General features: G+C 52.2%; 1 pseudogene; it reads right to left on the reverse strand.

Annotated features, from left to right (window-relative positions):
• Positions 1-832: 832 nt before the first annotated feature.
• The window catches only part of LOC147107455 (uncharacterized), an 86,416-nt pseudogene continuing 61,975 nt past the window's right edge, over positions 833-25,273 (reverse strand).

Consider the following 25,273-nt stretch of genomic DNA (forward strand, 5'->3'; position numbering starts at 1 on the left):
AAGATTCTGAAGGGGATTGACAGGGTAGATGCTGAGAGGTTGTTTCCCCTGGCTGGAGTGTCTAGAACTAGGGGGCATAGTCTCAGGATAAGGGGTCAGCCATTTAAGACCGAGATGAGGAGGAATTTCTTCACTCAGAGGGTTGTGAATCTTTGGAATTCTCTGCCCCAGAGGGCTGTGGATGCTGAGTCTTTGAGTATATTCACAGCTGAGATCGAGAGAGTTTTGGACTCTAGGGGAATCAAGGGATAACTCAGCTCAGATTGGGCCACAAACCGGGGAGTATACTATTGAGAAATTGATGGAGCTGTCACCCAAACCTAACATGATACGCCCACAAATAGGAAGCCTAATTCATCCTACCAGATTATATGTACAACATTTAAGGAGACAATCAAAGGCAGTTTTTGGCCTATGTTTTCTATTCACCACAACACACAGGGTCCCAGGACTGGGTGGTCCAGTGGTTTGGCATATTGACTTTCATTTCTGGAATCTGGATTTGAATCCAGCACTGACTAATCTCATGAAAGTCTCTGCTGGCTCTCACAATCCTATTCGAAATCTGTTTGGACATATCTCAATTCAGTTTCCATTTAACCCATGTTCTATCTGATTGTGAGACAGTGGGGGGAATTTTAACCTCCAAGAACGAGTTGGTTGGGGGCTGATGGGGGGCGGGGGCTAAAATATTTGAATTTTCAATTGGGAGCACAACCCATCTCCTGGAACTAACAGAAGTGCGTTTGGAAGTCGACGAGAAACCTACTTGCTGAAGTCGTGGATTTAATAATTGCAGGCGGGCGCATAGATATTGCTGCAATTAATGTATTTAGGAGATGTTAATGAGCTGTTTGCAAATTGGTTTTAACTTGGCTCCAAAATTAACATGTGCAGCACGGGTTTCCTGGGGCTCAGGAAACTGACAAGTGAAATGGAAGCAAGATTGAGCCACAGTTCATGTGGGTATTTAACTTGTCATTGTCCCATCTGAATAAAAGTTCACGATTGCACCTGGTGTCTCAGTTCCCTCTGGCAAATGTTTGGCAGAGAGTGCTTGTGCGGATGCAGCTTTTTTTCAACCTTTGAGGATTTCAAACTAACAAGATCATGATGGGAGGCATGTTGGATTGTGTTTGGCAGCACATCAGAAGTATACCATCACCATCCAAGGCAGAGAAGATGTGCTGCGGTGGGGTCAGCATGTACACAGGAGAGAGGTGCACGGGAGGGAGATGCACGGGAGGGAGGTGCACGGGAGGGAGATGCACAGGACAGAGTTGCATGGGAGGGAGGTGTACAGGAGGGAAGTGCACAGGAGAGATGTGCACAGGAGGGAGATGCACGGGAGGGAGGTGCACGGGAGGGAGGTGCACAGGAGTGAGGTGCACGGGAGAGAGGTGCACGGGAGGGAGGTGCATGGGAGTGAGGTGTACAGGAGAGAGGTGTACGGGAGAGAGGTGCACGGGAGGGAGGTGCACAGGAGGGAGGTGCACGGGAGGGAGGTGTACAGGAGAGAGGTGAATGGGAGGGAGGTGCATGGGAGGGAGGTGCACGGGAGGGAGGTGTACAGGAGAGAGGTGAATGGGAGAGAGGTGCATGGGAGGGAGGTGTACGGGAGTGAGGTGTACAGGAGAGAGGTGAATGGGAGAGAGGTGCATGGGAGGGAGGTGTACGGGAGTGAGGTGTACAGGAGAGAGGTGAATGGGAGAGAGGTGCATGGGAGGGAGGTGCATGGGAGGGAGGTGCACGGGAGGGAGGTGTACGGGAGTGAGGTGTACAGGAGAGAGGTGCATGGGAGGGAGGTGCACGGGAGGGAGGTGCACAGGAGGGAGGTGCACGGGAGAGAGGTGTACGGGAGGGAGGTGCACGGGAGGGAGGTGTACGGGAGGGAGGTGTACGGGAGAGAGGTGCACGGGAGGGAGGTGCACGGGAGGGAGGTGCACAGGAGGGAGGTGCACGGGAGAGAGGTGTACGGGAGGGAGGTGCACGGGAGGGAGGTGTACGGGAGAGAGGTGCACGGGAGGGAGGTGCACGGGAGGGAGGTGTACAGGAGAGAGGTGAATGGGAGGGAGGTGCATGGGAGGGCGGTGTACGGGAGGGAGGTGCACGGGAGTGAGGTGTACAGGAGGGAAGTGTACAGGAGAGAGGTGTACGGGAGAGAGGTGCATGGGAGGGAGGTGCATGGGAGGGAGGTGTATGGGAGAGAGGTGCATGGGAGGGAGGTGCATGGGAGGGAGGTGCATGGGAGGGAGGTGTACGGGAGGGAGGTGCACGGGAGTGAGGTGTACAGGAGGGAAGTGTACAGGAGAGAGGTGTATGGGAGAGAGGTGCATGGGAGGGAAGTGTATGGGAGGGAGGTGCACGGGAGGGAGGTGAATGGGAGGGAGGTGTACAGGAGAGAGGTGCATGGGAGGGAGGTGCACAGGAGGGGTGTACACAGGAATGGGGCCGAGATTGCAGGAGGCACTACCACCCTCACAGGTTCTACAGACAGAGGCTCAGCTTCCTTGACCTCTTGGAAAAGCAGTGCTTCCGCAGGCTGAGATTTTTAAAAAATTTGTTCCTGGGATGTGGGTGCCGCTGGCAAGTCCAGCATTTATTGCCCATCCCTAGATGCCCTTGAGAATGTGGTGGTGAGCCGCTTTCTTGAACCGTTGCAGTCCGTGTGGTGAAGGTGCTCCCACAGTGCTGTTAGGGAGGGAGTTCCAGGATTTTGACCCAGTGACGATGAAGGATCGGCGATATATTTCCAAGTCAGCATGGTGTGTGACTTGGAGGGGAACTTGGAGGTGGTGGTGTTCCCGTGCGCCTGCTGCCCTTGTCCTTCTAGGTGGAAGAGGTAACGGGTTTGGGAGGTGCTGCCGAAGAATCCTTGGCGAGTTGCTGCAGTACATCTTGTAGATGGTACGCTCTGCAGCCACGGTACGCCGGTGGTGGAGTGAGGGAATGTTTAAGGTGGTGGATGGGGTGCCAATCAAGCGGGCTGTTTTGTCCTGGATGGTGTCAAACTTCTTGAGTGTTGTTGGAGCTGCACTCATCCAGGCAAGTGAAGAGTATTCTATCACACTCCTGACTTGTGCTGGTGGAAAGGCTTTGGGGAGTCAGGAAGTGAGACACTCGCCGCAGAATACCCAGCCTCTGACCTGCTCTTGTTGCCACAGTATTTATGTGGCTGGTCCAGTTAAGTTTCTGGTCAATGGTGACCCCCAGGGTATTGATGGTGGGGGATTTGGTGATGGTAATGTCGTTGAATGTCAAGGGGCAGTGGTTAGACTTTTGCTTGTTGGAGATAGTCATTGCCTGGCATTTTTGTGGTGCGAATGTTACTTGCCACATATCAGCCCAAGCCTGAATGTTATCCAGGTCTTGCTGCATGCGGGCATGAACTGCTTCATTATCTGAGGAGTTACGAATGGAATTGAACACTGTGCAGTCATCAGCGAACACCCCCACTTCTGACCTTATGATGGAGGGAAGATCATTGCCATGTTAGGTGGTCGCACGCATCTGCAGCTTCCTAGAAGAAGACCTGCTCCCTGCTGGGCCTGGTGGCCACACATTACTAGTGGCTGAGAAAGTCACCACCACCCTTAATTTTTTCACCGCTGGATCCTTCTAGGGTGCTACCGGAGACACCTCAAGGGTCTCTCAGTCGGCTGCACATAAATGCATAAGGCAGGTGACGGATGGATTGTGTGTCAGGGCTGGGAATTATAGAGCTTCCCCTATGATGACAATAGCCAGAATGACCGGCCGCTCGGATTTGCTTCTCTGGCTGGACCCCCCAGGGAGCCACCGACTGCACACATGTGGCAATCCGAACACCACCACAGCTACCAGGAGTTTTTGTAAACCATAGGGGATATTACTCCATTGATGTGCAGCTGGTGTGCAACCACAAGAGGTTCATGCAGGTGTGCGCCAGATGCTTTCATCCTGAGGTAGTCCAACATTCCAGACCTTTTGGTTCCAGGAAGCAGACTTAAGGGCTGGCTCGGAGTCGACAAGGGATACCTACTTCAAACTTAGCTCATTACACCTGTGAGGAACTCCACCAATGAGGCGCAGGAGCGCTACAACCAGAGCTCCCCACCCTCCCTTTGCACTTCAAACACTCATCCACTTATTGCACATCCCAATGGGTCCCATCATGTAATGACATTCATCATTAAACAAGTAAAAGTGCAAGTTGGCCCTTGGGATGCAATAATGGGCAAAATGTGGAAGTGGTGCTAATCAATACATTTTAAGTGGTGTTATAAAAAAAGAAAATTTAACAACATAATATTTGTCAAACACCCATGTACATACCCTTGGTTAATTACAATTTCTTGAGCTTACACTTCCTACCGCTTCTACATGGTGCATCCCCTGCGGCTTCAGCAGAGGTAGAGGCAGCGGTTCAGATCCCTGCCCTGATTGCTGAGATGCTTCTGGCCTATGCCCACTGGGTTCTGGAACCTCTGAGGGCCCCGCCAAAGACTGCTCCACCTGCACCTGTGCAGGGGCAGACTCAGCCATCGGGAGACGAGGAAGCATGTTGGGTACTGGCTGGCGGGCGGCGGGGGGGGGGGGCGGCGGCGTGGGGGTGGGTGGTGGTGGTGGTGGTGGCAGGTAGCAGGTGAGAAATGGGAGCACTTTGAGTGGAGATCCCACTTCCATGTCCCCATTCGCCATCATTCCATCATTCCTCTCCTGGGCCAGCGACCCGTCACTCCTACCACTCTGCTGCAGACTAACTTGGTGATGATCCGTGATGTGTTGTAGGGCCATGGATAAGGTATCTGTCATCCTGTTAAAGGCAGCAGACAAGTTGGCATCCAATGTCTGCACGGCCGTGGTCATTGCCTGCACGGACTCATTTGAGAGCCGTGCTTGAAGCTCCATGGAGGCGGCCTCTCTTGCCATGGCAGACATTCTCGCAATTCCCTGCTCTACCTATCCACTAGTGATTGAGCTGGACTCCTCCATCATCTCCACTATGGTGGAGAGTGTGCGTGGCACGTCTGTCAGTACCTCGCAAAGTTGCTTATGTACCTTTATCATTCTCCTTCTCAACTATGGCCCTCAGGGTTCAGCATCTGTGTCCAGCTGAGCAGAGCTTGGAGAGGATTGCACCCCTGATGCAGGCTCTCCACAGTTGTCCCTGCCACCAGTGTCTGCTCCTGCTCACTTGTGAGGTGTGAATCACCAGGTGAAAACCCAGCTAACTGTCTAACTGGACCCACTGAAGTGGGAGTATTTGCGCTGGTGCATGGCTGTTCATCCTGTGATGATGCACCCTCAGAAGGAATGTGGTCTTCTGAAGGCCCTGTAAGACAAAAGAAAGGGAAATTAATTAGTCATGGCAAAGTCATAATCTTGACAATCACCGTACTCAGTCTTCTCATAGTTCAGCCATTGATCAATTAAAGTCATCATATGTGTGTCAGAGATATTTGTAATTCTGTCACCAGCTATCTCCGAGCTCCCTGTCTTTCCACCTCCGACTGAGCGGGACGCGAATGTGCCACTTATCTCCAGAGCCTCCTCTGCATCAGTGAGCTGGACTATTTGTGGTCCACTCCAGTCCTCTCTTGTGTTTTGGGCTCTCTTCCCTACAAGAGGCAAAAAAATAGACCTGTGAGTGGGTCAAGGTGAGGTATTCACCCGATGGATGTAGTTCATTCAGTGAGGGTGACTATGAGACAGATGCATCACATTGCGTAAGGATTGGAGTGAGTGGCAACAGTGGATACATGGGGAGGTGAGGCAGTGCATAGAAAGTGAAGGCTGGGTGCTGCTTAAACCACAGGATGGAGGGGGGCTTAAACCACAGGATGGTGGGGGGCATAAACCACAGGATGGTGGGGGGCTTAAACCACAGGATGGTGGGGGACTTAAACCACAGGATGTAGATGAATCAGCAAATGGACTCACTTTTCTTGACCTGGTTCGGTCATTAAACCGCTTCCTGCACTGCATCCAAGACTGGCGCACTACGGTCCTGCAGCTCACCTCCTCAGCTAGCTCCAACTCTGCCTTCCTGGTGAGAGCCACAGGTTTCTTCCTCCCATAGCTGGGGAAAAGTCTGTCCCTCCTGCTCCTGCCTGCACCCAGTAGTAATTCCATGGATGGGTAAGAACATAGAATATAAGAATTAAGAGCAGGAGTAGGCCATACTGCCCTTTGAGCCTGCTCCGCCGTTCAATAAGATCACCGACCTCATCTCCACTTTCCCGCCCAATCCCTATATTCCTTGATTCCCCATGAGTCAAAAATCTCTATCTCAGCATAATTAAATCTGGGTGCTGCCCTTGTTCTATATGCATCATTCATCCTGAACACCTCTAATTTCCATTTGTACACTGTCCCTTTAAATACAGCTGAGATTGTGCCATGCGGGTGCGCATCACACCCGTTGCACAGCTTGGAAACGCAAAACCTGAAAGTCAAAATTAATTGGTTGAATTGAGCTGAGATCGCAAATTCCGACCTGCTCAGTTGATTTCTGGGATTGGCCCACGCAATTCCACCCCCTCGCATGGAAACCGCCTTCATATTAATATCGGGCGAGTGTAGAAGGTTAACTTGTGTTTAACTCATGTTGGATCTGATTGTGGGACAGTGTAGAATGATTATGAAGAGCCAAGAGTTTTCGCTTTCGGCGCAATCACTGATCCGGGCGTAAATTGCGCCCATTTTGAGAAGTGTTTTTTCCCGCTGAAATTCATTTGCATATCGTCAAACGTAAAATCTGCCATGAAGCAGTGCAATCGGGCAATGTTTTAAAATGTAATTAAAAAAAAAATTGCTTTAAATAATATTTCTTGATATATTTAAGAGTGGTAACTTGGTGTAGTTTTATTAATATAGCTGAAAATGGGTTCATCACAAAATATAAGCATTTTTAATCAGAGTGTCTAGTCCGTCACCTGTGAGTAATGTTGTGTATGTACCTTTAAGAGAAGAACTGATTCTATACTGCAGTACCGGCAGTGACCACCCCTGTATATAAAGCCATAGCAGGCTTCTGTACGTCAGTCTTAAGTTACCCTCTGTTCAGGAAATACCTGTTTTATTGTTCTCCTGCAGTCCGTGTATTATTAAGGCGCGGACACTACAGTGGCGACGAGCAGGTTCGAACTCACCTGCAGTACTGCATCACCTCACGGGGATCTTTTCCTGAGAAGAAGCTTTTGGAGGTCGAAGTCAGAGCAACAGGCGTCGACCGCGGGCAACCGCCCAAGGATCCATCGGAGTTCGGAGAGTTGCAGGAGAGGCTGTGGAGAGCTGGGCTTGGCTCCCCAGTCAAGGTGTTCCAGCAAATCGTGCTGGTAGCAGGTAGTGCGCTGACCCTTCCGGACTGCGGCGGACTCGAGCTCGATCGAGCGGCTCTGCAAAGGGGCCGTGCAGCGTCGTCGGGAGGAATAGAGAGAGAGAGAGAGGGTAGAGCGCACAGGGCGCGGTCGGTGCTCAAGAACCGGGCAGCGTAGCGAAAATAAAACAAGGGGAAAGAAAAGTGAGACGCGCCGAAGCCATGGGTCGCCGCCATTACCCTGCAGAATGCTAGGAGCAGCGTGGCAGCAAGGGGAAGAAGGAAAAGCGCGGGAGGCACCATTTTATTCCATTGGGGAAGAAGGAAAAGCGCGGGAGGTGCCATTTTAATCCATTGGTGAAGAAGAAAAAGCGCGGGAGGCGCCATTTTAAATCACCCAAGATGCCGAAAAGTGGCAGTATCACTGCTTTCGACAACGAGGTAGAAGACTGGACCACGTATGTGGAAAGAATTGAAGTGTACTGCAAGGCAAATGAGGTGGCCGGTGGAAAGAAGGCGTCGGTATTATTAAATTTGATGGGCGCGAGAACGTACGGCCTATTGTGGAATTTAATCACCCCAGCTAAACCAATGGAGAAAAGTTTTGACGAGATTGTTAATACCTTACAGGAACACCTAAACCCTACTGATAGCAGAAAGATTCAAGTTCCATAAAAGAAACCAGCACAAAGATGAGAGCAATGCTGACTATCTTACAGAACTACGCAAGTTATCGAAGCACTGCCAGTTCTGAGCAGGACTGGCAGACACCTTACGGGATAAGTTTGTCTGCGGGCTCCAGAGTGAAGGAACCCAGCAACGACTACTTTCGGAAAAGGACCTGACGCTAGAACAGGCTTTCAGCGTGGCAGTATCCTACGAAGCAGCAGCACGGGGAGCTGCGGAAATACAACAGAAACCACAAGAATACAGCGCTAACGAAATGGCGTATGGAGCAGAAAAGTGCTATCGCTGCGGCAGAACAACCCATGATCAGAAGGACTGCTGGTTTAAGGACAAAGTATGCAGGCAATGTGGGAAAATGGGACACATAGCAAGAGTCTGCAGGTCGGGAAAGAAAACCAACACTACAAGAACTACTAAGGAAAAGTACAAGAAAGTAAAGAAATTGACAGACAGTAGTTCGGAAGATCAGGAGAGTGATAAGGACTCCGGGAGCAGGAGACTAAGTTGTCTAAAGTTACACAACGTGATCGCAAAGGAGGATCACCGAACCATTTGGGTCACCCTCATGATAGCAGGGTCCCCAGTAAAGATGGAATTGAACACAGGTTCAGCCCTAACTGTCATGAATCGACGAGACTATAAGCGGCTATTCTCACACATACCCTTGAAGGACACGTCCATTGTATTGAAGACATACACGGGGCAAAAAGTCTACCCCAGAGGAAAAATAAGGGTGCCAGTTGAATACAACAGCAAGGAAACACAGAAACTGTATCGATATATACTACCAGATGGAGGACCACCATTATTGGGACGTGAATGGATCCGAAAAATACAATTGGATTGGCATTCCATTCAGGCGCTAACTGTGACTGATAAAAAGGATGATGATGTCACACCTGGACGACTGTCAAAGATTCTAACTGACGTGAAAGAGGTGTTCCAACAAGGACTTGGGACTCTAAAAGGAGTAACGGCAACGATCGTTGAAGCAGAGCTGGAGAGTCTGGAGCGTTTGGGTGTGCTGTCCAAGGTGGACTGGAGTGAGTGGGCCACACCCATCGTTCCTGTAATGAAGAAATCATTGAGCAGCACGCCTGGGGAACCGAAGAAAGTTCGCATCTGTGGGGACTTCAAGGTAACTGTGAACCCAGTCCTGCACACAGTACAATATCCACTTCCACGGATAGAAGATATTTTCGCCTCACTATCTGGAGGGAAACGCTTTACAAAGATTGATCTGGCCCAAGCGTATCTACAAATGGAGGTGGAAGAAGCATCTAGGAAATACCTCACGATAAACACTCACAAAGGCCTTTACCAGTACAATCGACTGGTATTCGGGGTAGCATCAGCCCCGGCTATTTGGCAGAGGGCGATGGAACAAGTCCTGCAAGGGATCCCGGGGACCCAGTGTTATTTGGACGACATCCTGGTTACGGGCGAAAATGACAGTGAACACCTTGCCAACCTGGAGCAGGTGCTCACGAGATTACAGGAATATGGGCTACGAGCCAACCGCCCCAAATGCGAGTTCTTCAGGAGACAAATCTCGTATTGTGGCCACATGATTGATGAGGAAGGGTTGCATAAGTCGCCGGACAAGATTGAGGCTGTAGTCAAGGCTCCAGCACCGGAAAATGTGTCGCAACTGAGGTCGTTCCTCGGGTTGGTGAACTACTACCATAAGTTCTTGCCAAATTTATCTACAATTCTGCACCCACTGAACGCTCTACTGCAAACTGGAGTAACATGGAAATGGAGTGATGAGTGTAAGCGTGCCTTTCAGAAATGTAAATGCCTAATCACTTCAAAAGAAGTATTGGCCCACTACAATCCAACACTACCGATTTGGTTAGCATGTGATGTGTCTCCCTATGGCATCGGAGCGGTGCTGTCACACAAATTCCTTGACGGTTCAGAGAGGCCAATAGCCTTTGCGTCACGCTCGTTAACCTCAGCTGAGCGTAACTACGCCCAGATTGACAGGGAGGCCCTCAGCCTGCTGTGGGGGGTGAAGAAGTTCAATCACTATCTGCACGGGCAGAAATTCACCCTACTGACTGATCATCAGCCCCTGGTCTCCATTTTTAACCCAAAGAAAGCCGTTCCGGTGATGACGGCGCAACAGCTGCAAAGATGGTCACTTTTTCTAGGGGCACATCAGTACGACATAGAGTACAAGGGTACGAAACAGCATGGAAACGCTGATGGGCTGTCGCGCCTACCGTTGCCTACAGTAGAGGAAGTACCTGCAGTGGACCCTGTTGAGATATTCCATGCGACCATAGTCGAATGTCTACCTGTTACAAACTCAAGTATAGAGAAGGAAACCCGAAATGACCCGACACTCTCTCGGGTCTATGATTTGACGGTGAAGGGATGGCCAGCACATGGCGACTCACTGTTGCCAGCATTCTCGCCAAGGAGAGAACAGCTGTCAGTGTGCCGGGGGACCTTGATGTGTGGATCCCGAGTGGTAATTCCACCCAAGTTGAGAGATAGTGTGCTCAATGAGCTTCATGAGGGTCATCTGGGAGGGGTAAAAATGAAGAGCCTAGCCAGGGCGTTTGTGTGGTGGCTGGGAATCAATAAAGAAATCGAGGATATGACCAAGAGATGCACAGGATGCCAGACGGTCCAAAAAGGGGGCCGTGCAGCGTCGTCGGGAGGAATAGAGAGAGAGAGAGGGTGGAGCGCACAGGGCGCGGTCGGTGCTCAAGAACCGGGCAGCGTAGCGAAAATAAAACAAGGGGAAGGAAAAGTGAGACGCGCCGAAGCCATGGGTCGCCGCCATTACCCTGCAGAACGCTAGGAGCAGCGTGGCAGCAAGGGGAAGAAGGAAAAGCGCGGGAGGCACCATTTTATTCCATTGGGGAAGAAGGAAAAGCGCGGGAGGTGCCATTTTAATCCATTGGTGAAGAAGAAAAAGCGCGGGAGGCGCCATTTTAAATCACCCAAGATGCCGAAAAGTGGCAGTATCACTGCTTTCGACAACGAGGTAGAAGACTGGACCACGTATGTGGAAAGAATTGAAGTGTACTGCAAGGCAAATGAGGTGGCCGGTGGAAAGAAGGCGTCGGTATTATTAAATTTGATGGGCGCGAGAACGTACGGCCTATTGTGGAATTTAATCACCCCAGCTAAACCAATGGAGAAAAGTTTTGACGAGATTGTTAATACCTTACAGGAACACCTAAACCCTACACCGCTGCTGATAGCAGAAAGATTCAAGTTCCATAAAAGAAACCAGCACAAAGATGAGAGCAATGCTGACTATCTTACAGAACTACGCAAGTTATCGAAGCACTGCCAGTTCTGAGCAAGACTGGCAGACACCTTACGGGATAAGTTTGTCTGCGGGCTCCAGAGTGAAGGAACCCAGCAACGACTACTTTCGGAAAAGGACCTGACGCTAGAACAGGCTTTCAGCGTGGCAGTATCCTACGAAGCAGCAGCACGGGGAGCTGCGGAAATACAACAGAAACCACAAGAATACAGCGCTAACGAAATGGCGTATGGAGCAGAAAAGTGCTATCGCTGCGGCAGAACAACCCATGATCAGAAGGACTGCTGGTTTAAGGACAAAGTATGCAGGCAATGTGGGAAAATGGGACACATAGCAAGAGTCTGCAGGTCGGGAAAGAAAACCAACACTACAAGAACTACTAAGGAAAAGTACAAGAAAGTAAAGAAATTGACAGACAGTAGTTCGGAAGATCAGGAGAGTGATAAGGACTCCGGGAGCAGGAGACTAAGTTGTCTAAAGTTACACAACGTGATCGCAAAGGAGGATCACCGAACCATTTGCGTCACCCTCATGATAGCAGGGTCCCCAGTAAAGATGGAATTGGACACAGGGTCAGCCCTAACTGTCATGAATCGACGAGACTATAAGCGGCTATTCTCACACATACCCTTGAAGGACACGTCCATTGTATTGAAGACATACACGGGGCAAAAAGTCTACCCCAGAGGAAAAATAAGGGTGCCAGTTGAATACAACGGCAAGGAAACACAGAAACTGTATCGATATATACTACCAGATGGAGGACCACCATTATTGGGACGTGAATGGATCCGAAAAATACAATTGGATTGGCATTCCATTCAGGCGCTAACTGTGACTGATAAAAAGGATGATGACGTCACACCTGGACGACTGTCAAAGATTCTAACTGACGTGAAAGAGGTGTTCCAACAAGGACTTGGGACTCTAAAAGGAGTAACGGCAACGATCGTTGAAGCAGAGCTGGAGAGTCTGGAGCATTCGGGTGTGCTGTCCAAGGTGGACTGGAGTGAGTGGGCCACACCCATCGTTCCTGTAATGAAGAAATCATTGAGCAGCACGCCTGGGGAACCGAAGAAAGTTCGCATCTGTGGGGACTTCAAGGTAACTGTGAACCCAGTCCTGCACACAGTACAATATCCACTTCCACGGATAGAAGATATTTTCGCCTCACTATCTGGAGGGAAACGCTTTACAAAGATTGATCTGGCCCAAGCGTATCTACAAATGGAGGTGGAAGAAGCATCTAGGAAATACCTCACGATAAACACTCACAAAGGCCTTTACCAGTACAATCGACTGGTATTCGGGGTAGCATCAGCCCTGGCTATTTGGCAGAGGGCGATGGAACAAGTCCTGCAAGGGATCCCGGGGACCCAGTGTTATTTGGACGACATCCTGGTTACGGGCGAAAATGACAGTGAACACCTTGCCAACCTGGAGCAGGTGCTCACGAGATTACAGGAATATGGGCTACGAGCCAACCGCCCCAAATGCGAGTTCTTCAGGAGACAAATCTCGTATTGTGGCCACATGATTGATGAGGAAGGGTTGCATAAGTCGCCGGACAAGATTGAGGCTGTAGTCAAGGCTCCAGCACCGGAAAATGTGTCGCAACTGAGGTCGTTCCTCGGGTTGGTGAACTACTACCATAAGTTCTTGCCGAATTTATCTACAATTCTGCACCCACTGAACGCCCTACTGCAAACTGGAGTAACATGGAAATGGAGTGATGAGTGTAAGCGTGCCTTTCAGAAATGTAAATGCCTAATCACTTCAAAAGAAGTATTGGCCCACTACAATCCAACACTACCGATTTGGTTAGCATGTGATGTGTCTCCCTATGGCATCGGAGCGGTGCTGTCACACAAATTCCTTGACGGTTCAGAGAGGCCAATAGCCTTTGCGTCACGCTCGTTAACCTCAGCTGAGCGTAACTACGCCCAGATTGACAGGGAGGCCCTCAGCCTGCTGTGGGGGGTGAAGAAGTTCAATCACTATCTGCATGGGCAGAAATTCACCCTACTGACTGATCATCAGCCCCTGGTCTCCATTTTTAACCCAAAGAAGGCCGTTCCGGTGATGACGGCGCAACAGCTGCAAAGATGGTCACTTTTTCTAGGGGCACATCAGTACGACATAGAGTACAAGGGTACGAAACAGCATGGAAACGCTGATGGGCTGTCGCGCCTACCGTTGCCTACAGTAGAGGAAGTACCTGCAGTGGACCCTGTTGAGATATTCCATGCGACCATAGTCGAATGTCTACCTGTTACAAACTCAAGTATAGAGAAGGAAACCCGAAATGACCCGACACTCTCTCGGGTCTATGATTTGACGGTGAAGGGATGGCCAGCACATGGCGACTCACTGTTGCCAGCATTCTCGCCAAGGAGAGAACAGCTGTCAGTGTGCCGGGGGACCTTGATGTGTGGATCCCGAGTGGTAATTCCACCCAAGTTGAGAGATAGAGTGCTCAATGAGCTTCATGAGGGTCATCTGGGAGGGGTAAAAATGAAGAGCCTAGCCAGGGCGTTTGTGTGGTGGCCGGGAATCAATAAAGAAATCGAGGATATGACCAAGAGATGCACAGGATGCCAGAAGGTCCAAAACGCTCCACCACAGGCCCCGCTACATCCATGGGAGTGGCCCTCATCTCCATGGTAACAGGTACACATTGATTTTGCTGGTCAATTTATGGACTCAATGTTCCTAATCGCTGTGGACTCCCATTCGAAATGGCCAGAGGTCATCAAAATGTCCTCCACCACCACGGAGAAAACTATTGCAGTCCTACGGACCATCTTCGCCAGGAATGGCTTGCCAGAACAGATTTGCTCCGACAATGGGCCACAGTTTGTGTCCGAGGATTTCCGGAGGTTTCTGAGGAATAATGGGGTGAAGCATTACACATCTGCCCCATATCATCCAGCCACAAATGGATTGGCTGAGAGGTTTGTTCAGACCTTTAAAAAGGCCATAAAGGCAATGTATAATGACGACATACCACTACAACACAAGGTGGATAATTTCTTGTTTGCTTACCAGAATGCGACACATGCAGTCACCAACCAAGCTCCAGCCATAATGTTCTTCAACCGAAGGCTAAGATGTCGCCTGGATTTGCTCAAATCAAACATAAGACGAGATGTTGAGGATAAGCAATTCCAGCACATAAATGAGAAGCCAACCAGGAGCTTCAAGATAGGGCAACCAGTCTTGGCCCACGACTACCGAACAGAAAAATGGCAGCCAGGAACGATATGCACACAGCAGGGACCACTAATGTACACGGTGGACGTTGGAGAGAGCATCGTGAGACGCCATGCTGACCAGATTCTAGAGTCACAGGAACAAGCCAAACCCATACCACGAGCAGGTGCACTTGGTAATCAAACCGAAGTACAGATTGCGTCTACCTCAGAAGCAGTGGTATTGGAAGCTGACGAACCAACCAATGACAATGAACCAGAATCAACTCCGCCGCAAGAACAGGATACTCGAGAAAGGCGCTATCCAGTCAGGATCAGGAAGCCTCCTCAAAGACTGAACTTATAAATGATTATTTCAGTTGATGTATATAGTACAGAGAAAATTGTAATTGTAATTAGTTATTATTTAGTTGTTAAATGAATGTTATGTACTGTTTATCTAAAAGGGGAGGAATTGTTGTGTATGTACCTTTAAGAGAAGAACTGATTCTATACTGCAGTACCGGTAGTGACCACCCCTGTATATAAAGCCATAGCAGGCTTCTGTACGTCAGTCTTAAGTTACCCTCTGTTCAGTAAATACCTGTTTTATTGTTCTCCTGCAGTCCGTGTATTATTAAGGCGCGGACACTACAAGTAACCCAATTTTAAACTACTGAAAGTGACTTTTAAAAACTAGACAGAACCATTTGTTAGTTATATTGGGGTACAGTAGTCAGTTTCTTAGTAAATCAAAAAAAAATTACATTGAAAAGCTTTTAAAATGTAGTGTCCTTGTGCCCAAAAGTTCCAGCTTAATTTTTGAAGCCTCCTTGAAGGCCCGCAAACAAGCTCAATTGGTGGAAACTTGCCATGGTGATTCATTCACCCCGGGGACATGGCCAATTTTGTGGGCGGGGTTGGCTTCTAGCGCAATGTTTTTTAAACTAGCGCAAAAGACTACGGAAACTTGATTTGCGCTGAACATAATTTGCGCTTAAAATTCTGCGATTTTTTGCGCCAGTTACGACGATATCACGGTGAAAAACCCAGCGCAATTCTACCCTAGTTAGACAGATTGATGGGTTTTCACCTGGTGACTCACACTTCACAAGTGAGCAAGAGCAGATGGTGGAAACGGGGACAGAAGTGGAGAGTCCGCATCGGGGGGCACAGCCCTCTCCAAGCTCTGCTCAGCTGGACACAGATGCTGTACCCCGGGGGCCGTCAGTGAAAAGGACAATCATTGAGCAGCAGCAGAGAATGTGCGATGCGCTGGCAGGCCTTCAAAGCACACTGTCCATGATTGCAGAGAGAATGGAGCAATCCGTCTCAAGCATGAGTAGGTTGATGTCATAGGGCATTGTTGCATGGATAGAGTGGTCAACTCCGTGGATCATCAAATGGGGCAATCAAATGAGTCCATGCCGCCTTGACCTCGACTGTGCACACTCTGGATGCCATGATGTCTGCTGCCATAAATAGGATGGCAGATACCTTAGCCTTGGTCTTACAACATTGCACTGATAGGCACCAAAGTGCTCTCCAGTAGAGTGGTAGCAGCGAAGTGCAGCTGGACCATGAGAGGGATGATGGCGAAAGGGGTCATGGGTGTGGGGACTCCCGCCCCCCTCCACTCTGCTAGTACCCAACATGCTGCCTCATGTCCCGATGGCAGAGTTTGCCCCTGCACAGGCCACAGGGGTTGCACCACATAGAAGCGGTCAGAAAAAGAGTAAAGCTTTGTAGTTTCACAAGGGTATCTACACGGGTGTTCAGCTGTAGAATTTATGTGATTCCACAAAAGAACAGAAACCTCAACATAGCAATTTGTCACACACCCATGTTTTACCAGTGCTCTGTTCTGCACAGTTTTAGCTGGTTAATCTCCAGTGGACAGCTGGGGGCTCCAACCCTTGACTATGCCAATGTGACTAAGCTCTCTGGATTTAGATAAGTGAGGTGTATCCGTATGGAGAGAGAGCATGCACTGTTTAATGGACAAACAGAAATTCTACAGGGGTAGATTTCTCAATAGTTTAGTCCAGAGGCGATAGGTTCTGTGTACATCAGAGACCCAGCTTTTTATTTTATTCATTCATGGGATGTGGGCGTCGCTGGTGAGGCCGGTATTTATTGCCCGTCCCTAGATGCCCTTGATAAGGTGGTGGTGGGCCTTCATTTTGATCTGCTGTGGACCATGTTGGAAGTGTGCATTGGGGGATATTGGGCGAGGGCAAGATCAGTCTCAGCTGATGCCCATTGCCCCCAGCTCTGATAGCACCCCCTACGGAGGCTTGGATGAGATACCAGAGGGCAGCTGGCACCCTCTGGAACTGACTACCATATGTGTTAGGACATCTTCAAGAGAGGAGGCAATGTGGGAGTACCTGAACAAAAGGGAGTCTTTCTACACTTTTACTTTAAACATCTTGAACAATGGAAAGTCCCTGGAGTGGTTTTCTTCTTCCTCTTTTGCTTTCTCTTCCGCCTCTAACGGCACATGAGACAACCCGAATCTTCCACTGCTTTTATATCCAACAGTTCCTGCTCTGGGTTATTTCCAAAACAAAGATCCCTCTTCATTAGAGGCAGGTTATTCGCCTGACCAGGGGGTGACCGATTAGACGCAATGTGTGGGGGTGGGGGCACACCACTCCACTCCCATCAGATGCAAGTACCCCGCTGGATGCCAAAGCCTGGAACTATTGTCTCTGCTAGCCAGGGCTGTCTGGCGTGGGGCAGGAACCCGTAACTTTTTGACTTAAAGGCGGGAATGCTGCCACTCAGCCAAAGCTGACTCCCAATTTTCTTAATTAAGTAAAATTCAGGCCTGCGTTAGGTACATTCCCAATAGTGACTGTGATAACTGCTGGCAGTGATTGGGACTGGGGATTTACACAGCAAAATCCGACTTAAGAATTTTCCTTGGACGTATGTCCCTGTCCACCCCCTCCCCATCTCTAACTCATAGGCCGGAATTTTCCTTACCGAGTCGGGTCGGGTGCGTGTGGGCCGCGTGGCGGGTCGGTACCACGATGTATTGATCAGCCCACTCCTCAGAGCGACTTTCAGTTAATGGAGGCTATTAAAGGAGACATATGCATTTCCTGGCCCTATTTAATGGTGCAGTCTGATGACATCATCGATGACTCACTTCCAACGGGGATATTTAAAGCAGCCTTGGCCACATCACATTTGAAGGTTCATCTAAGAGTGTGGAGGGAGGATATTGGAGGATCTTGTTATTGTTGAGATTTCTAAACATGACTTCACAAAGACAGAGGGAGGGCTGCACCCAAGTTTTCTGATGACTCCCTACATATTCTTGTGGAGGGAGTTAGAGCACACAGGGAGGTCCTCTTCCCTGCTGATGGGTGCAAGAGATCTCCCCAGGGGACTAAAAGAGCCTGGCTCCAAATAGCAGAGGTGGTCCACAGCAGGGATATGGTGAGGCGGACCTGGATACTGTGCAGGAAGGGCTTCAATGATCTGATGAGATCAGGAAAGGTGAGTGCAATGCCACACTCACCTTCATCCTGCTGTGCCTGTTACCACATCCCCATCACTCTGCCTTCTCAAGCCTGCTCCTGCACATCATTCCTCACATCAACGTATCTTGAACATCCACCCATCCCTCTCCCTCTATGTACATATTCACATCCCCCTCTGACTAACCACCCCTCATACTCGCCCACATCCTAATGCAATCATACCATGTAACACCACACAAGGAGGCCATTTGGCATTGGCACCACACTCCATCATAGTCTTCCTCTACAGATGTAACCCATCCATTCCTTACAGTCATGCCATCATTCTCACTCAAACTTCTCTTCTTTCCCTCCTTGCAGGAGAAGAGAACCCACAACAACAGGGAGAGGGAGAGAACCGGAGGTGGCCCTCCAGTCTTCACTCAATTGACTCCAGCAGAGGAGGAGGCCCTGGAGATCTCTGGAGTTACAGAGCTGCTGGCGGTGGGAGCTGGAGAGAGGGGGACATCCCAGCGACCTGCTGACAGAATTACATCTCATACAGCCACATGGCATACAGCAGTCACTCATATGGTAACTGATGTCAGCAGCCAGTGAATTTTCATCATGTGCATAATGGTATCGTTACCCATTCTTAATATAACATTTCTAAATCATCTCTTTACTCTCCTACAGGTCTATCAAGAGCTCCCCGCGCCCCCCGCCCTCGCCGCCACTGTCCAGCCGGAGGAGGAAGAGGAAGACGGCTCCTCAGAGGAGCCTCCAGCCTCTGAGGGTGCAGTGCCAGCAGACCCAAGCACACTCAGCATCAGTGCAGATACGCACACCTCGGTGGGTCCTTTATGCCATAGAGTAGAGTAGTCACCTGGTGCATCACATTTCACAAGTGAGCAAGAGGAAATGGTGTTAACAGGAACAGCAGTGGAGACTCCTCGTTGGAAGGTGCAGGACACTCCCAGCTCTGCTGAGCAGACGCTGAGCCTCGGGGGACCATCGAGAAAGAGGGTGATCCTGGAGGGGCAGCAACAATTGCAGGAGGCTCTGGCAGGTTTTGCAGCCGCGATGTCTGCAAATGTGCAGAGAATGGAGGAGACCATCTCCAACATGAGCACCACCATGTCGCAGGCGATGGTGACGATGTGCTCTTCCATGGAAAGGATGGCCACCTGCATGGAACAGTTAATGCGCCACTCACATGAACACATGCTAGCTGTGGACAACAGATGGCAGAGGCTCACAGACCTCCTCTCCAGGAGGGATGTAAAAATAAATGTGGGCTCTCATGGCCCCATTTGTATGCAGCAAGATGCTATCCAGCTACTTGCTAGCAGGGAAGTGCAGGTGGCTCATGAGACGGATGATAGTGAGAGGAAACATGAAAGTGTGGGCTCCTCTCAAAATGCTCACACTTCTCCCCCATTGCCCCCCTCCCCCCCAGGCAGAGCCCCAGATGCCTCCTCGGACAGCGATGGCCGAGTCTGCCCCTGCACAGTCGTAGGAGCAGCAGACTTTGGCGGGGCCATCAGAGGCTCCAAAACCCAGAGGGCATCCGCCAAAAGTGTCTACACAGTCACAGCAGGGAAGTGAGCAGCCTGCCTCTACCTCTGCTGAAGCCACAGGGGTTGCACCTCATAGAAGCACACGTAAAAGAAAATGACACAGAAGTAGATGATGAAGGGTAATCACATGGGTGTTTAAAGAAGTGTTATTGTTAAGGTTCCATTACTGTTATCTATATATATAAATCGGTCGATCTGTCTGTCTGTCCTTCTGTCTGTCTGTCCTTCTGTCTGTACGTGTGCATCTGGGCGGCTATGCGCTCGAAAGTTACAGGGCGTACCTACGCGTGCGTTACGTCGAAAGAAAGCTTACCTTTCCAAAACGGTTTTAAGCGTATTTACGTTTCGGCCGGGCTAAAATCGCGCCTGCGGTATCCGAAAAACCTTAACGTTCCGCTCATTAGCATCTCATTATCCGCTCATTAGCGACAGAGTGCCTTCGAGCTCGACCAATCGTACGCCGGGTTGCTGGCGTGTGCCGCCGGGCCAATCGGTGCGTGTGTGGACGGGCCTTATCGTTCTGAACCGAGGTGAGTAGCCGCCATCTTGCTTCCATTCTTTTTCCTGCTTTCTGCGTCTTTCTTTTCAAATATACATTTCCAGCAAAATAAAATTCAATTTATTAAATTCTTTTAAAATAAATCACTCATTTGTAAATATTTTATCTAACCTGAACATTCTTTTTCCTACCTTTGCCCGTTTTTTTCTTAGGCCTGAAAGCCTGGGCCTTTCTTGCCCAGCCAGGCCCGAGCTAGGTAACTGGGCTGCTGCTAAGCTCCTCACCCCCCCACCGCCCCGGTGTCACGTTACCCGGGGCAACGGCGTCAGCCGCGAGGGTCAGGGTGCGTGCGCAGCAGGAGCAGGTGAGGCTCTGTTCCGCGCTCGGCTCGGGCGGGGCTCGGCCTTGGTGAGCGGGAAGGGCTACCCCGGCAACGGGAGTGCGGGCCGGCTGGGGCTTGGAGAGCGGGGCGGGCTCGAAGAGCGGGGCTCTCGGGAGCGCGGGGCGGGGCGGCGCGGCAGGGTTACCCCAGCAACCGGGCGTGGCCGTGGCCGTCTCTCAGTCTCAAGCCCTCCCTCCCACCTTCCCCCCCTTCCCCCCTCCCTTCCCTCCTCCCTTCCCCCCCTTCCCCCCTCCCTTCCCTCCTCCCTTCCCCCCTCTCCCTCCCTTTCCCCCCTCCCCCTCCCCCTTCCCCTCCCCTTCTCCTCCCCACCTCCCCCTTCTTCCCCCCTCCCCCTTCTTCCCCTCTCCCATCCCCCCTTCCCCTTCCTCCCCCCCGCCCTCCCTTCCCCCGCCCCCCGCCCTCCCCCCTCCCTTCCCCCCTCCCCCCCCGCCCTCCCTTCGCCACCCCCTCCCCCCCCCTCCCTTCGCCCCCCCCTCCCTTCCCCCCCCCATGCCCTCCCTCCCCCCCCCCGGCCCTCCCTCCCCACCCCCCCGCCCGCCATCCCCCCCCGCCCTCCCTCCCTCGCCCTCCCTTCCCCCCCTCGCCCTCCCTCCCCCCCTCCCTCCTCCCCCCCCGCCCTCCCTTCCCCCCGTCCCTCCCTTCCCCTCCCCTTCCCCTCCCCTTCCCCTCCCTCCCGCCCTCTCTTCACCCCCTCCCCCCCCGCCCTCCCCCCTGCCCTCTCTTCACCCCCTCCCCCCCCCGCCCCTCCCCCCCGCCCTCTCTTCACCCCGCCCTCTCTTCCCCCCCCGCGCTCTCTTCCCCCCTCGCCCTCCCTCCCCCCCCTCGCCCTCCCTCCCCCCCCTCGCCCTACCTCCCCCCCTCGCCCTACCTCCCCCCCTCGCCCTCCCTCCCCCCCTCCCCCTCCCCCCCGCCCTCTCTTCCCCCCGCGCTCTCTTCCCCCCGCCCTCTCTTCCCCCCTTGCCCTCCCTCCCCCCCCTCGCCCTCCCTCCCCCCTCGCCCTACCTCCCCCCCTCGCCCTACCTCCCCCCCTCGCCCTCCCTCCCCCCCTCCCCCTCCCCCCCCGCCCTCCCTTCCCCCCCGCCCCTCCCTTCCCCTTCCCTTCCCCTCCCCTTCCCCCTCCCCCCCGCCCCCTCCCCCCCCGCCCTCCCCCCGCCCTCTCTGCCCCCCCGCCCTCTCTTCCCCGCCCTCTCTGCCCCCCCGCCCTCTCTTCCCCCCGCCCTCTCTTCCCCCCCCGCCCTCTCTTCCCCTCCCGCCGCCCTCTCTTCCCCCCCCGCTGCCCTCTCTTCCCCCCCCCGCCGCCCGCTCTTCCCCCCACCCCCGCCGCCCTCTCTTCCCCCCCCGGCCGCCCTCTCTTCCCCCCCCGGCCGCCCTCTCTTCACCCCCCCGGCCGCCCTCTCTTCACCCCCCCGCTGCCCTCTCTTCCCCCCCCACCGCCCTCTCTTCCCCCCACCCCGCCCTCTCTTCCCCCCACCCCGCCCTCTCTTCCCCCCACCCGCCCTCTCTTCCCCCCACCCCGCCCTCTCTTCCCCCACCCCGCCTTCTCTTCCCCCCACCCGCCCTCTCTTCCCCCACCCCGCCCTCTCTTCCCCCCACCCCGCCCTCTCTTCCCCCCACCCCGCCCTCTCTTCCCCCCACCCTCCCTCTCTTCCCCCCACCCCGCCCACTCTTCCCCCCACACCGCCCTCTCTTCCCCCCCACCCGCCCTCTCTTCCCCCCAGTCTCTCTCTCTCTTCCCCCCAGTCGCTCTCTCTCTCTCTCTTCCAACAACAACATGCCCTCGAAACAGCCTCGGCACCGCCGGGCACTTCAGCAAGTCTATATATATAAATCGGTACATCTGTCCTTCTGTCCTTCTGTCTGTCTGTCTGTCATCGCGTGTGCGTCTGGCGGGCTATGCGCTCGAAAGCTACAGGGCGTACCTATGCGCGCGTTACCTCCAAAGAAAGCTTACGCTTCCGAGATGGTTTTAAGCGTATTTACGTTTCGGCCGGGCTAAAATCGCGCCCGCGGTATCCGAAAAACCTTCAACATTCCGCTCATTAGCATCTCATTATCCGCTCATTAGCGACAGAGTGACCTCGAGGTCGACCAATCGTACGGCGGCTTGCTGCCGCGTGCGGCCGGGCCCTCCTACGGTCGAGTGACGGGACGATTGACCAATCCTACGCTTTGGTGACCTGACGGTCGACCAATCGGTGCATGTGTGGGCGGGCCTTATCGTTCTGAACCGAGGTGAGTCGCCGCCATCTTGCTTCCATTCTTTTTCCTGCTTTCTGCGTCTTTCTTTTCAAATATACATTTCCACCAAAATAAAATTGAAGTTATTAAATTGTTTTTTAAAAAATCACTCATTTGTAAATATTTTCTCTAACCTGAACATTCTTTTTCCTACCTTTCCCCGTTTTTTTCTTAGGCCTGAAAGTCTGCGCCTTTCTTGCCCAGCCACGCCCGAGCTAGGTGATTGGGCTTCTGCTAAGCTCCTCACCCCCCCGTGTCACGTTACCCAGGGCAACGGCGTCAGCCACGAGGGTCAGGGTGCGCGCGCTGCAGCAGCAGCACGTGAGACGCAGCGTCTCTGTTCCGCGCTCGGCTCGGGTGGGGGGGGGTGCGGGGCTCTCGACAGTGCTCTCGGCCTTGGTGAGTGTTCTGCGCTCGGCTCGGGCGGGTGGGGGGGCGGGGCTCTCGACAGTGCTCTCGGGCTTGGTGAGTGTTCCGCGCTCGGCTCGGGCGGGGGGGGCGGGGCTCCCGACAGTGCTCTCGGCCTTGGTGAGTGTTCCGCGCTCGGCTCGGGTGGGTGGGGGGCGGGGCTCTCGACAGTGCTCTCGGCCTTGGTGATTGTTCCGCGCTCGGCTCGGGCGGGGGGGGAGGCGGGGCACTCGACAGTGCTCTCGGCCTTGGTGAGTGTTTCGCGCTCGGCTCGGGCGGGGGGGGTCGGGGCTCGGACAGCGGGGCGGCTGGGGCTTGGAGAGCAGGGCTCTCGAGAGTGCGGGGCGGGGGCTCCGAGACCGGCCCCTTTCCCCCCTCCTCCCCCCCTCCCGCCCTTCCCCCCCACCCCTTCCCCCCCGCCCTCCCTTCCCCCCTTCCCCTCCCTTCCCCCCAGTCGCTCTCTCTCTTCCCCCCAGTCGCTCTCTCTCTTCCCCCCAGTCGCTCTCTCTCTCTCTTCCAACAACAACATGCCCTCGAAAAAGCCTCGGCACCGCCGGGCACTCCAGCTAGTGCTCTATATATAGATGGCCAGGTTCATGCCCTATATATAGATGGCCAGGTCCGTGCTCTATATATAGATGGCCAGGTCCATGCTCTGTATATAGATGTGATGTGGAGATGCCGGTGTTGGACTGGGGTGGACATGTAGACACTGCGACAACGGATGAACGGACACCGCACAACAATCGCCAGGCAGGAGTGTTCCCTCCCAGTCGGGGAACAGTTTAGCAGTCAAGGACATTCAGCCTCTGATCTTCGGGTAAGCATTCTCCAAGGCGGCCTTCGAGACACACGACAACGCAAAATTGTCGAGCAGAAACTGATAGCCAAGTTCTGCACTCATGAGGACGGCCTCAACCGGGATCTTGGGTTCATGTCACGCTATATGTAACCCCACCTGATGTCGAGTCATCCAGACTCGAGTCGTCGTTGGCTTGTTCTCTCTACACAGATGCGGCCAGAACTGCTGTGATTTCCAGCAAAAAACATTTTTTATTTTTTTTTATTTTGTATTTTGCGTGTTCTTTGTTTTTCATACAGACCCCAGCATCTGCAACATTTGACCCCTTGTGACCCCGCCTCATTGTTCTTTGATGTAATGTTTTCCTGACTGACCTGCTTGGACACCATTCACATCTTTGATTGCTGTGATTATCTCTCTGCCGAGGTGTAATAAAGGGCAGTTAGAAAGATTATCTGCAGTGTTTTGTGACTATATATGTTGTGTCTATATGCATCTCTTCACTTCACTTGACGAAGGAGCAGTGCTCTGAAAGCTTGTGATTTCAAATAAAGCTGTTGGACTATAACCTTCCTATATATAGATGGCCAGGTCCATACTCTGTATATAGATGGCCAGGTCCATACTCTGTATATAGATGGCCTGGTCCATACTCTATATTTTGATGGCCAGGTCCATGCTCTGTATATAGATGGCCAGGTTCATACTCTCTTTATAGACGGCCAGGTCCATGCTCTATATATAGATGGCCAGGTCCATACTCTGTGTATAGATGGCCAGGTTCATACTCTATATATAGATGGCTAGGTCCATGCTCTATATATAGATAGCCAGGTCCATGCTCTGTATATAGATGGCCAGGTCCATGCTCTATATATATAGATGGCCAGGTCCATACTCTATATATAGATGGCCAGGTCCATGCACTATATATATAGATGGCCAGGTCCATATTCTATATACAGATGGCCAGGTCCATGCACTGCATACAGATGGCCAGGTCCATGCTCTATATCTTTATTTATATTATTATAAATGAATGGCGGTGTCTGTCTGTCTGCGCTTAACTCAAAAGTTATAGAGCGTACCTACACATATGTTATATCAAAAGAAAGCTTATGATTAGCGGAGTGTCATAGGCATATTTACTTTTTGGTCAGACAAAAATTGTTCGGACACTATACAAAAAACGGACAAAATCCGCTCATTAGCGGTTGACTAATCCTACGGCTCATTAGCGTTGAGTGACGTGAAGGTTGACCAATCCTATGGGGGAGCGCGCTGCATCACGGGGGGCGTTTCATGGTGTGTGTGGGCGGGGCCTAATCCTTCAAACTGCCGTTTGTGCGGGAGCGCGAAAAACCAGAGACCGGAGCGGCAGGGGTCCAACGGGCCGGGCCTGA

Source organism: Somniosus microcephalus, chromosome 14, assembly GCF_052327205.1.
Source record: "Somniosus microcephalus isolate GS21.2 chromosome 14, FLI_Smic_1.0, whole genome shotgun sequence".
Lineage (NCBI taxonomy): Eukaryota > Metazoa > Chordata > Chondrichthyes > Squaliformes > Somniosidae > Somniosus > Somniosus microcephalus.